Source organism: Mercenaria mercenaria, chromosome 8 (assembly GCF_021730395.1).
Source record: "Mercenaria mercenaria strain notata chromosome 8, MADL_Memer_1, whole genome shotgun sequence".
Lineage (NCBI taxonomy): Eukaryota > Metazoa > Mollusca > Bivalvia > Venerida > Veneridae > Mercenaria > Mercenaria mercenaria.
The window spans coordinates 25,162,131-25,172,072 of record NC_069368.1 but is presented as its reverse complement, the minus strand read 5'-3'; the positions used below and the strand labels follow the sequence as shown (position 1 = coordinate 25,172,072).

General features: G+C 38.0%; 1 long non-coding RNA gene across 1 annotated transcript; it reads right to left on the bottom strand.

Moving 5' to 3' along the window:
- Positions 1 to 250: 250 nt before the first annotated feature.
- On the bottom strand, positions 251 to 1,096 carry LOC128558981 (uncharacterized). Its single transcript, XR_008371999.1, has 2 exons — positions 853 to 1,096; positions 251 to 559 (listed from the first exon to the last, which is right to left on the bottom strand). It is a non-coding gene; the product is annotated as an uncharacterized LOC128558981 (long non-coding RNA).
- Between the last annotated feature and the right edge of the window lie 8,846 nt (positions 1,097 to 9,942).

Here is a 9,942-nt window from a genome sequence, read left to right as displayed (position 1 = left end):
CCTTCTAGTTAAAGTTTTTACAAATCCTTCATTATCGTTTAGTTCATAAAAGTGTTCCACATATATCCGATGTAAATTTATCACTGTGAAACTGAGGATATCCTAGAAAAATTCAAATTTTTGACAGCTCGCAAAAGCCCGTCTTTCTCTCAAAACTGACCTTGACCTTTTTATTTTAGTTTTTATTTTAGTTTATGTGTTTTATGTAACAATAGGGCCATGATGGCCCTATATCGCTCGCCAAAGCTGATTTGGCCTACTGACCTCGTTTTTGACCACACATGACCCATTTTCGAATCTAACCTAAAATTATCAAGATAATCATTCTGACCAAGTTTCATATACATTAAGAAAAAACTGTTGCTTTTAGAGTGTTCACTAACATTTTCTTTGATTTGACCATGTGACCTACTTTTTGACCTCAAATGACCCAGATTAAAACTGGATCTAGAGGTCATTAAGACAAACATTCAGATCAAGTTTCATAAAGGCTGAGTCACAACTGTGGCCTACAGAGTATTCGTGTTCACAAGGTTTTCCTTTGATCTGGCCTAATGACCTAGTTTTTACCCCACATGACCCAGTTTCGAAATTGACCTAGAAATCATCAAGATAAACATTCTGGCAAGTTCCATAAAGATTGGGTTACAACTGTGGCCGCTAGAGTGTTCGCAAGCTTTTCCTTTAATCTGGCCTACTGACCTAGTTCTTGACACCACATGACCCAGATTCTAACTTGACAATGAAACCATCAAGACAAAATTAATATTCTGACCAAATTTCATAAAGGTTGAGTCACAACTGTTGCCTCTTGAGTGTTTGCAAGCTTTTCCTTTGATCTGGCCTACTGACCTAGGTTTTGACCCTACATGACCTAGACTCAAATTTGACCCAGAAATCACCAAGGTAAACATTCTGGCCAAGTTTCATAAAGATTGGGTCACAACTGCAGCCTCTAGAAATTTCACAAGCTTTTCCTTTGATATGGCCTGATGACAACGTTTTTTATTATACGCCCGTTTGAAAAACGGGACGTATTATGGGAACGCCCCTGGCGGGCGGATGGGCGGGCGGGCGGTCGGCGTCCACAGACCTTGTCCGGAGCATATCTTCTACATGCATGGAGGAATTTTGATGAAACTTGGCACAGTTGTTCACCATCATGAGACGGAGTGTCATGCGCAAGAACCAGGTCCCTAGGTCTAAGGTCAAGGTCACACTTAGAGGTCAAAGGTCAAATTCAAGTATGACTTTGTCCGGAGCATATCTTCTTCATGCTTAGAGGGATTTTGATGAAAGTTGGCACAATTGTTTATCATCATGAGACGGAGTGTCATGCGCAAGAACCAGGTCCCTAGGTCTAAGGTCAAGGTCACACTTAGAGGTCAAAGGATACAAGAATGAAAACTTTGTCCGGAGCATATCTTCTTCATGCATAGAGGGATTTTGATGAAAGTTGGCACAATTGTTCATCATCATGAGACGGAGTGTCATGCGCAAGAACCAGGTCCCTAGGTCTAAGGTCAAGGTCACACTTAGAGGTCAAAGGATACAAGAATGAAAACTTTGTCCGGAGCATTTCTTCTTCATGCATGGAGGAATTTTGATATAACTTGGCACAAATGTTCACCACCACAAGCGGAGTGTCATGCACAAGAACCAGGTCCCTAGGTCTAAGGTCAAGGTCACACATAGAGGCCAAAGGTCAGATACAAGAATGACTGTCCGAAGCATTTCTTCTTCATGCATAGAGGGATTTTGATGTAACTTGGCACAATTATACACCATCATGAGACGAAGTGTCATGCGCAGTTTACTTCTTTTGAATTACTTCCCTTTGTTGTTACTATAAATAGCTTATATTGTAACTTTTTCATTACTAGACGTAGGGAAAAATCGAGACCACTTTTCTGTAGTACAACATGCATGTTACATCCAATTTTGAGGTGTGTTTTGACCAATTTCTACCTGGTAAGGATTTTTGTGTGGACTTACAATTTTACAATTTTTTTTTTTTTCCAATTTTACAATTTTTTTTTTTTTTTTTTTTTAAAGATTAACTTCCCTTAGTTGTTACTATAAATAACTTATATTGTAACTTTTTTATAACTGACCGTAGGGAAAAACCAAGACCACTTTTCTGTGGTACAACATAGCCCTTACAGAAGAAAAAGGCCTGCTGCGTACTCTTGCTGTGTACATACAGCGTATATGATGCGTACATGATGTGTACTGAAATCAAGGGCTTTAAATAGTACGCAGGATATACACCGCACATACACCGATAGTACGTTTGTAGTACACTTTTGACATGCAAATGAGCTCTGCCGCGTACTACTTGCTGCGTACATGCTGTGGACTACATAGTACACAGGATGTACGCTGGAGGAATTTAGTATTCGGGAAATAGTACGCAGCATGTACGCGGCACATACACTTTTCACATGCAAATGAGCCTGCGGTGTACTACCCCTGTGGCATACATGCTGTGTACTCCTGCGGCGTACATGCTGTGTACTCCTGCGGCGTACATTCTGTGTACTCCTGGCCCGAGTCCTGCGGCGTACATGCTGTGTACTCCTGCTGCATACATGCTGTGTACTCTTGTGGCGAAACTGCTGTGATAATGTAAATTCCTTACCCCACCAACTTTCTTATGCAAATGCTGATCATTTGGACAGAAAAAAAAAGAAAAAAGATAAGTGACATGCATCAATAAGTATTTACCCTTACCAAAATAATGTAGACTGATGTTATCAAATAAATTAGTATGCTTTTCTTCATCCACTTTTCAATGAAATAAATCAATTTTTGTAGCATGTAATTTGGTAAACATCTGAAGAAAATGGCGTAACTGCATCAAGGGGAAACAACTTTAATGCAACTAAATATAACTGTTATAAATTTCGAAGTATCTGCGGTGTACATGCAGTGTACTATTTTCTTGTACAAGTCCCTCCTGCGTACATGCAGTGTACTCCTTAAATTTTCAGAGTCTGTGCTGCATACTTGAAGTGTACTAGTGACCTCCTGCGTACATGCTGTGTACTCATCGAAATAGTACGCGGCATGTACGCGGCATGCGGTGTATGTAAAATGTACTCCTCTGGCGTACTACTGTGTTCGCGGCATATACACAGCAAATACGCAGCATGTACGCCACAGAGGCTTGCTTCTGTAAGGGAGTTGTTACTTTCTAATTTTAGGTGTATTTTAAGGTATCTCTACCTGGTAAGGAGTTTTTTGTGGACTTAGAAAAACAAAAGAATTACAATGATTACTAAACAACCATAAAATTAAAATTACATCTGCAAATACAGGTGCTAGAGTAAAGAAATTTGCTGTGACGGGCGTATATTGTGACATTCTGGCACTCTTGTTCTGCTTAATTCACATAATTTTCAAATTTATATTGTGGTGTCTAGCGTGTTGACAACATTTTCCTTTGATCTGGCCTACTGACCTAGTTTTTCACCCCACATAATCCAGTTTAGAACTTGACCTTAAATCTTAAAGACAAACATTCCTTTTGTTTGACCGGGTGACCTAGAGTTTTAACCCACATGACCTAGATTTAAATTTGACTTAGAAATCACCAAGACAGACATTTTGACCAAGTTTCAGAAATATTGAGTCACAACTGTGGCCTCTAGAGTGTTCTCAAGCTTTTCCTTTCATCTGGCCTACTGACCTAGTGTTTGACCGCACAAGACCCAGTTTCGAATTTGACCTAAAAATCATCAAGGCTAACATTCTGACCAAGTTCCGTAATGGGTCACAACTATGGCCTCTAGAGTGTTCCCAATGACTTCACTGACCTAGTTTTTGACCGTACATGGCCCAGTTTCGAACTTGACCTAGATTAAGAGATCATCATAAAAAAGTGGCCTAGTACAAGTGTTTTTTAAAGGGATGCAAAAGTGGGACAGTGGATAAAAAAAATATGATCCTTTTAATTATTGTGGATTCAATATATCTTATATTTTACTGATAAGCTTAATTCAAACAGATCGGATCATTTCCTACTTTGTTTGCTGTATTCATTATTTTACTAGCCTGGCATAATTATCCCTTTACAAGACGTGATATCTCGAGAAGTTTGACTGTACTGAGTGAAAAAATAATGTCAGCAAGTTTAATATTTTCAAATGATATTTACATATTTTGTTTAGAGTCACACAGACACAGCAAATTTTTAAAGCTTAATGGTTGATGAATATCCCGGGTACACCTGCAGGCATTATTTCAGGCATTGGTGAGCGCCAATGTATATCTCTAAATATCAAGCTTCCGTAATTCCTGGTGTTATACTCACATTCACCGCAAGCGATTTTGAACCCGAACCTTGGAGAGACATGTCACTCGATGTCGAGGACCTCTACCACTCGGCCTCAAAGGTCCTACTAAATTAAGTCGTCAATGGTCAATCATTATGATGTTGTATAAAAACATTATAAAGAGAACATGTAACATTACATACTGGTAGTTATCCAGATTCTACTTTTAATGTGCAGTCACGCTTAATTATTTTCTACATGTATTTCATACTTAGCTGTTAATCATTAAAGCAACTATCATGACTATATACAAAAACTTGTGAAAATATTTGAATAAAGTTCAGCTGGAGAACAGATGTTATTTAATTTATTTTCATGTTCACTTGTTTCTTTGCTTTAAGCGCAGTTATTCAAGAACATTTTAGTTATGCAATAAAGGAATATTTGTCAAATACCGGCGTTCTTTATTTACAAAACAGGAAAAGTAAGGTATTCACAAAAAGGAATAGTCAACTTTCTTTTATAAATGTTCCAGTTCGTGGGTGTTTTTACAATGAAAAACAGTAGAACATGAATAAACAAGAGGGCAACGATGGCACTAGGTCGCTCACCTGGGTTAGATACCAAAGAAGTATAAATAAAGTATAAACATGTTTGTCCTAGTGACCTAGTTTTTGAAACAACCTTACTAAATTTTTAACCCGTCTGGGATTTCATAGAGACAAATATTCTGTACAATTATCATTAAGATTACAGGAAACAAGATGACCGCAATGCGGAGCAATATGCGGCCGAAGATGGGGACCTTCGTGACCGAGTGATTAAGGTCGCTGACTACAAATCACTTGCCCCTCATCGATGAGGGTTTGAGCCTCACTCGGTGCGTTACATTCTTCATGTGAGGGAGCCATCCAGTTGGCATATGGAAGGTGGGTGGTTCCTCCAAGGTGCCCACTTCTGATGGCATAATGCAAGAAGGGGCACCTGAAGTTTTCCTCCCTCATCAAAGCTGGAAAGTCGCCATATGGTCTATAATTGTGTTGGTGCGACCTTAAACCCAGTTCCTCCCCCAACCCTGTAAAAATACGCCAGAAGGTATGACCTTTAATTCCTATGAGTGACCTTGACCTTGTAGCTAGCCATCGAGAACATGCGCTTTGCAGATCGTTTTTATGTGGTACACATTTGTGTAAAGTTTCTTTACTATCGAGTTAAAGAGACACAAAACACTTATATGACTTTTGAACCCTAAGTGTTACCTTGACCTTGAACCAAGCCATACAAAACATGCGCTGTGCACGTTGTCTCGATGTGTTAAACAATTGTGTCAACGTTATTTGAAATCCTTCAAGGGGTTCAAGCGTTATATAGCGGACAAAAAATTGCTAACGGACGATCAGACTGACACCGGGGGATGACATAACACGTCGTACCTATATGTTCAATGAACCTGAACCATTTAATATTATATGAAAGAGGGCTGCCCAGAGATCATTTGTGTAAAGTTTCATCAAAATCCATTCAGTAGTTTTGAAGATGTTGTTTAAAGAAATTGATGACAAAAAGTGACTACGCCCTCTTTTTAACAGTATTTCTAGATCACCCTAGGACAATTTGTGTAAAATTATTTTAAAATCGGGCTAACAGTTTTTACAGGAAGATTTTTTCAACTTTCTACTACATACATATAGGAGATTGTGTCCACCCCCACCCCGCCCACCCCCTGGTAGCCATGTTTTTTATGAATCGTAGTAATTTGAACAATCTCGGGAGTAGGTCACACAATGACCATTTATGTAAAATTATTTTAAAATCGGGCAACTAGTTTCACACAAGAAGATTTCAAGTTTATAAGCGGGCTTCTCAAAATTAACAGACTTTTTTTCTCTACCTTTTATTTACTTTACTGAAGCAAAACAAGAAATAAACCGTCAGGATCTACTTATTGCACTGCACTTGTAATTTGACGTGGTTATGACCATGCAATCGAGAGTTATTCCTCCTCAAAAACAGTCACTAACAAGGATCCAGCGCACGGCGATCATATTTCAACGACGTTAACGACGTCATGCCTTCATAGTGATGCTTTCATGAAGTTTGCATTAATTCATATTTGTAAATTTTCAGGAGCAATACTTCAGTCATAACACGTTGTTTGGTCAGAAAACTTACAAGAGGGTCATGATGACCCTGGATTGCTTACCTGGGTTATAAGAGCTGCACGTTTAAATGTCAAACTAATGCTACAAGAAAGTAGGTCAGTAGGTCATATTCATGGTCACTAAAAGTCAGTTTTAAGATCGGTGTGCAAAACTGTACATGTCATCCAAATTTCAAGGCTGTATATTAAACTGGATGCCCACGGGCAATATGTCAAGCCCGCCAGCTGTCAAAAGGACTGGGAGTTGTACATGACACTCCTTGTCTGATTGCGGCAAACATTTATGCAAAAAGTTACAATATAAGTTATTTAAAGTAACAACAAAGGAACGTAAATTTAAAAAAAAATCAAAAAAAAAATCTAAGTCATACAAAAATCCGCAACAGTAGAGATAGGTCAAAATACACCTGCAAATTGGATGTAACATGCATGTTGTACTACAGAAAAGTGGTCTTGATTTTTCCCTACAACTAGTAATAAAAAAGTTACAAATATAAGCTATTTATAGTAACAACAAAGGGAAGTAATTCTAGGATCTTGCGCATGACACTCCGTACGCCTGATGATGAACAATTGTGCCAAGTTACATCAAAATCCCTCTATGCATCAAAAAGAAATGCTCCAGACAAAGTCATTTTTGTATCTGACTTCTGACCTCTAAGTGTGACCTTGACCTTAGATCTAGGGACCTGGTTCTTGCGCATGACAATCCGACTCATGGTGGTGAACATTCGTGCCAAGTTACATCAAAATCCCTCCATGCTTGAAGAAGAAATGCTCTGGACAAGGTTAGACAAAGTCATTCTTGTATCTTACTTTTGACCTCTAAGTGTGACCTTGACCTTAGACTTAGGGACCTGGTTCTTGCGCATGACACTCCGACTCATGGTGGTGAACATTTGTGCCAAGTTACATCAAAATCCCTCCATGCTTGAAGAAGAAATGCTCTGGACAAAGTTGTCATTCTTGTAACCTTTGACCTCTAAGTGTGACCTTAGACCTAGGGACCTGGTTCTTAAGCATGACACTCCATCTCATGATGATGAACAATTGTGCCAAGTTACATCAAAATCCCTCCATGCATGACGAAGAAATGCTCTGGACAGTCATTTTTGAATTTGACCTTTGACCTGTGTTACCTTGACCTTTGAGATAGGAACCTGGGGTTTGCGCATGACACTCCATCTCACTGAGGTTAATACTCATACCAAATATAAACAAGATTGCTCCATGCAATTCAAAGTTATGGTCCGGACAAACAAATCAGGACGGACGGATGAACGCACGCACGCACATACACCGAACAGACATTTGGACAACTATGTCTTTGCTTCCGCAAGCGGGCTCGACAATAACAAGAAAGTAGGTCAGTAGGTCACCTTCATGGTCACTGAAAGTCAGTTTTAAGATCGGTGTGCAAAACTGTGTATGCCATCCAAATTTCCAGGCTGTATCGTAAAAAAAAACAAAAAAGAAAGTTGATCAGTAGGTCTAGGTCACAGTCAAGTGACCCCTAATTACTTGGGGCCATCAAATAATTATAATTTTACAGTCTAGGAAATATGATCAGATAATTTTTAATTTAAAGAATTTTTCCCTTATAACTCATATAACAAGTGGGGCCTCTCTTCACCTCAGGAGCATGATTGGAACAATTTTTGTAGAGGACACTAGGCAACTCAACATACCAAATATCAAAAGCCTAGGCCTTACAGTTTCAGGCAAGGTGATTTTTAAAGTTCTCCCTGTATAAGTCTATGTAAAACTTGGGACCTCTTTCTGCCCCAGAGTAATAATTTGAACAAACTTGGTAGAGGACCACAAGGCAATGCAAAAATACAAATATCAAAAGCCTAAGCCTAAGCCTTGCAGTTTCTTACAAGTAGATTTTTACATTCTATAGTTTTATTAAATACAGACTTTGTTGATAAATTTTAACAACAAAAAATTCTCTTTAATAAGACTTTATACATATCTGTCATGGAAACATCAATGCAGAAAATTTAATGTTAATTTGAACAATAGCTTTCCTCAAAATATACTGCCTCAGGCAAAACCTTTTGTTAAATACTTTGAGCTTTCAGGGTTAATTTGGTTTGTCTACATGTCATGTTCAAGGTCCATGCTTTTTCCATGACACACATGTATAAAGTGGGAAATTTTTTATTAAAATTTATCAATCAATGTTGTATTTAATAAAATTAAGGTAGTAATAGACAATCTGAGGCCATTTCTTAACAACTGCACAATTTTTGTAGTGTTGCTTCGAATATTTATTTACCCCACCCACTTTTTCCCAGTTCGAGAGTGTACCACACTTCCAACATTAATCAGAGTGTACTGATAAACTGTCATTTTTATGTTTATTTAGTTAACAATATCTGCTGAAAATAACACCTTAATATCTCAACTAATGAAAAATGTTTTAGCTTTTTGGTAAAGTGCGTCCATTGAAAATCAGTAAATCTGATTAGACCACTTTGTGGCTCTGTTCTGAAAAAAGTATTCAGAACAATTTAAAATGCAACATGTTGTGTGAATGGCTATTGCTTAGTTATTTTATCATGAAAGTTTCAGGTAAAAAGTTAGAACCATTTAAAAAAAAATAACAGAAATTGTGTTCCTGGCTGGTCACATGTCAGATTACCCCACCCACTTTAAATGTGAATATCTATAAAAGTTAGTCAAAACTGGTAACAGTAACACTTGTTAATGGAACTTAATACATGTAGGTATAATACCACAAAGTATGAAATAAAATCAAAAAACATTTTGCATAGACACCTAACTGCCCCCACCCCCCACCTCCTTTAAAAGCTGTAGCTTCAGAAATATGAAAGAAGGTCATAAGATCAATTTCAAGGTCAAAGTTCATTTTGGTATACAAAACTATGCATGTGCTTCAAATTTGGAGGCTGCAGTTTGAGGAATGTAAAAGTAGGTACTAGATAAAAAATCAATGTCAAATTTCAATTCAGAACACAAAACTATGAATGTGGTCCAAATTTGAAGCATGTAGCTTGAGAAATGTGACTAGGTCAATCTCAAGATCAAAGTTCATTTTGGTACACAAAACTAAGCAGGTGGTCCAAATTTGAAGGCTGTAGATTGAGAAATGTGAAAGTAGGTCACTAGGTCAATGTCAATGTCAAAGTTTTTTCGGTACAAAAACTACGCATGTGGTCCAAATTTGAAGGCTGTAGCTTGAGAAATATGCAAGTAGGTCACTAGGTCAATGTCAAGGTCAAAGTTTTTCGGTACACAAAACTATGCATGTGGTCAAAATTTGAAGGCTGTAGCTTTAGAAATGTGAAAGTAGGTCACTAGGTCAAAATCAATGTCAAATTTCATTTCGGAACACAGAACTATGCATGTGGTCCAAATTTGAAGGTTGTCGCTACAAAAATGTGAAAGCAGGTCACAAGGTCAAAATCAAGGTCAAATTGCATTTTGGAACACAAAACTATGCATGTGGTCCAAATTTGAAGCCTGTACCTACAAAAA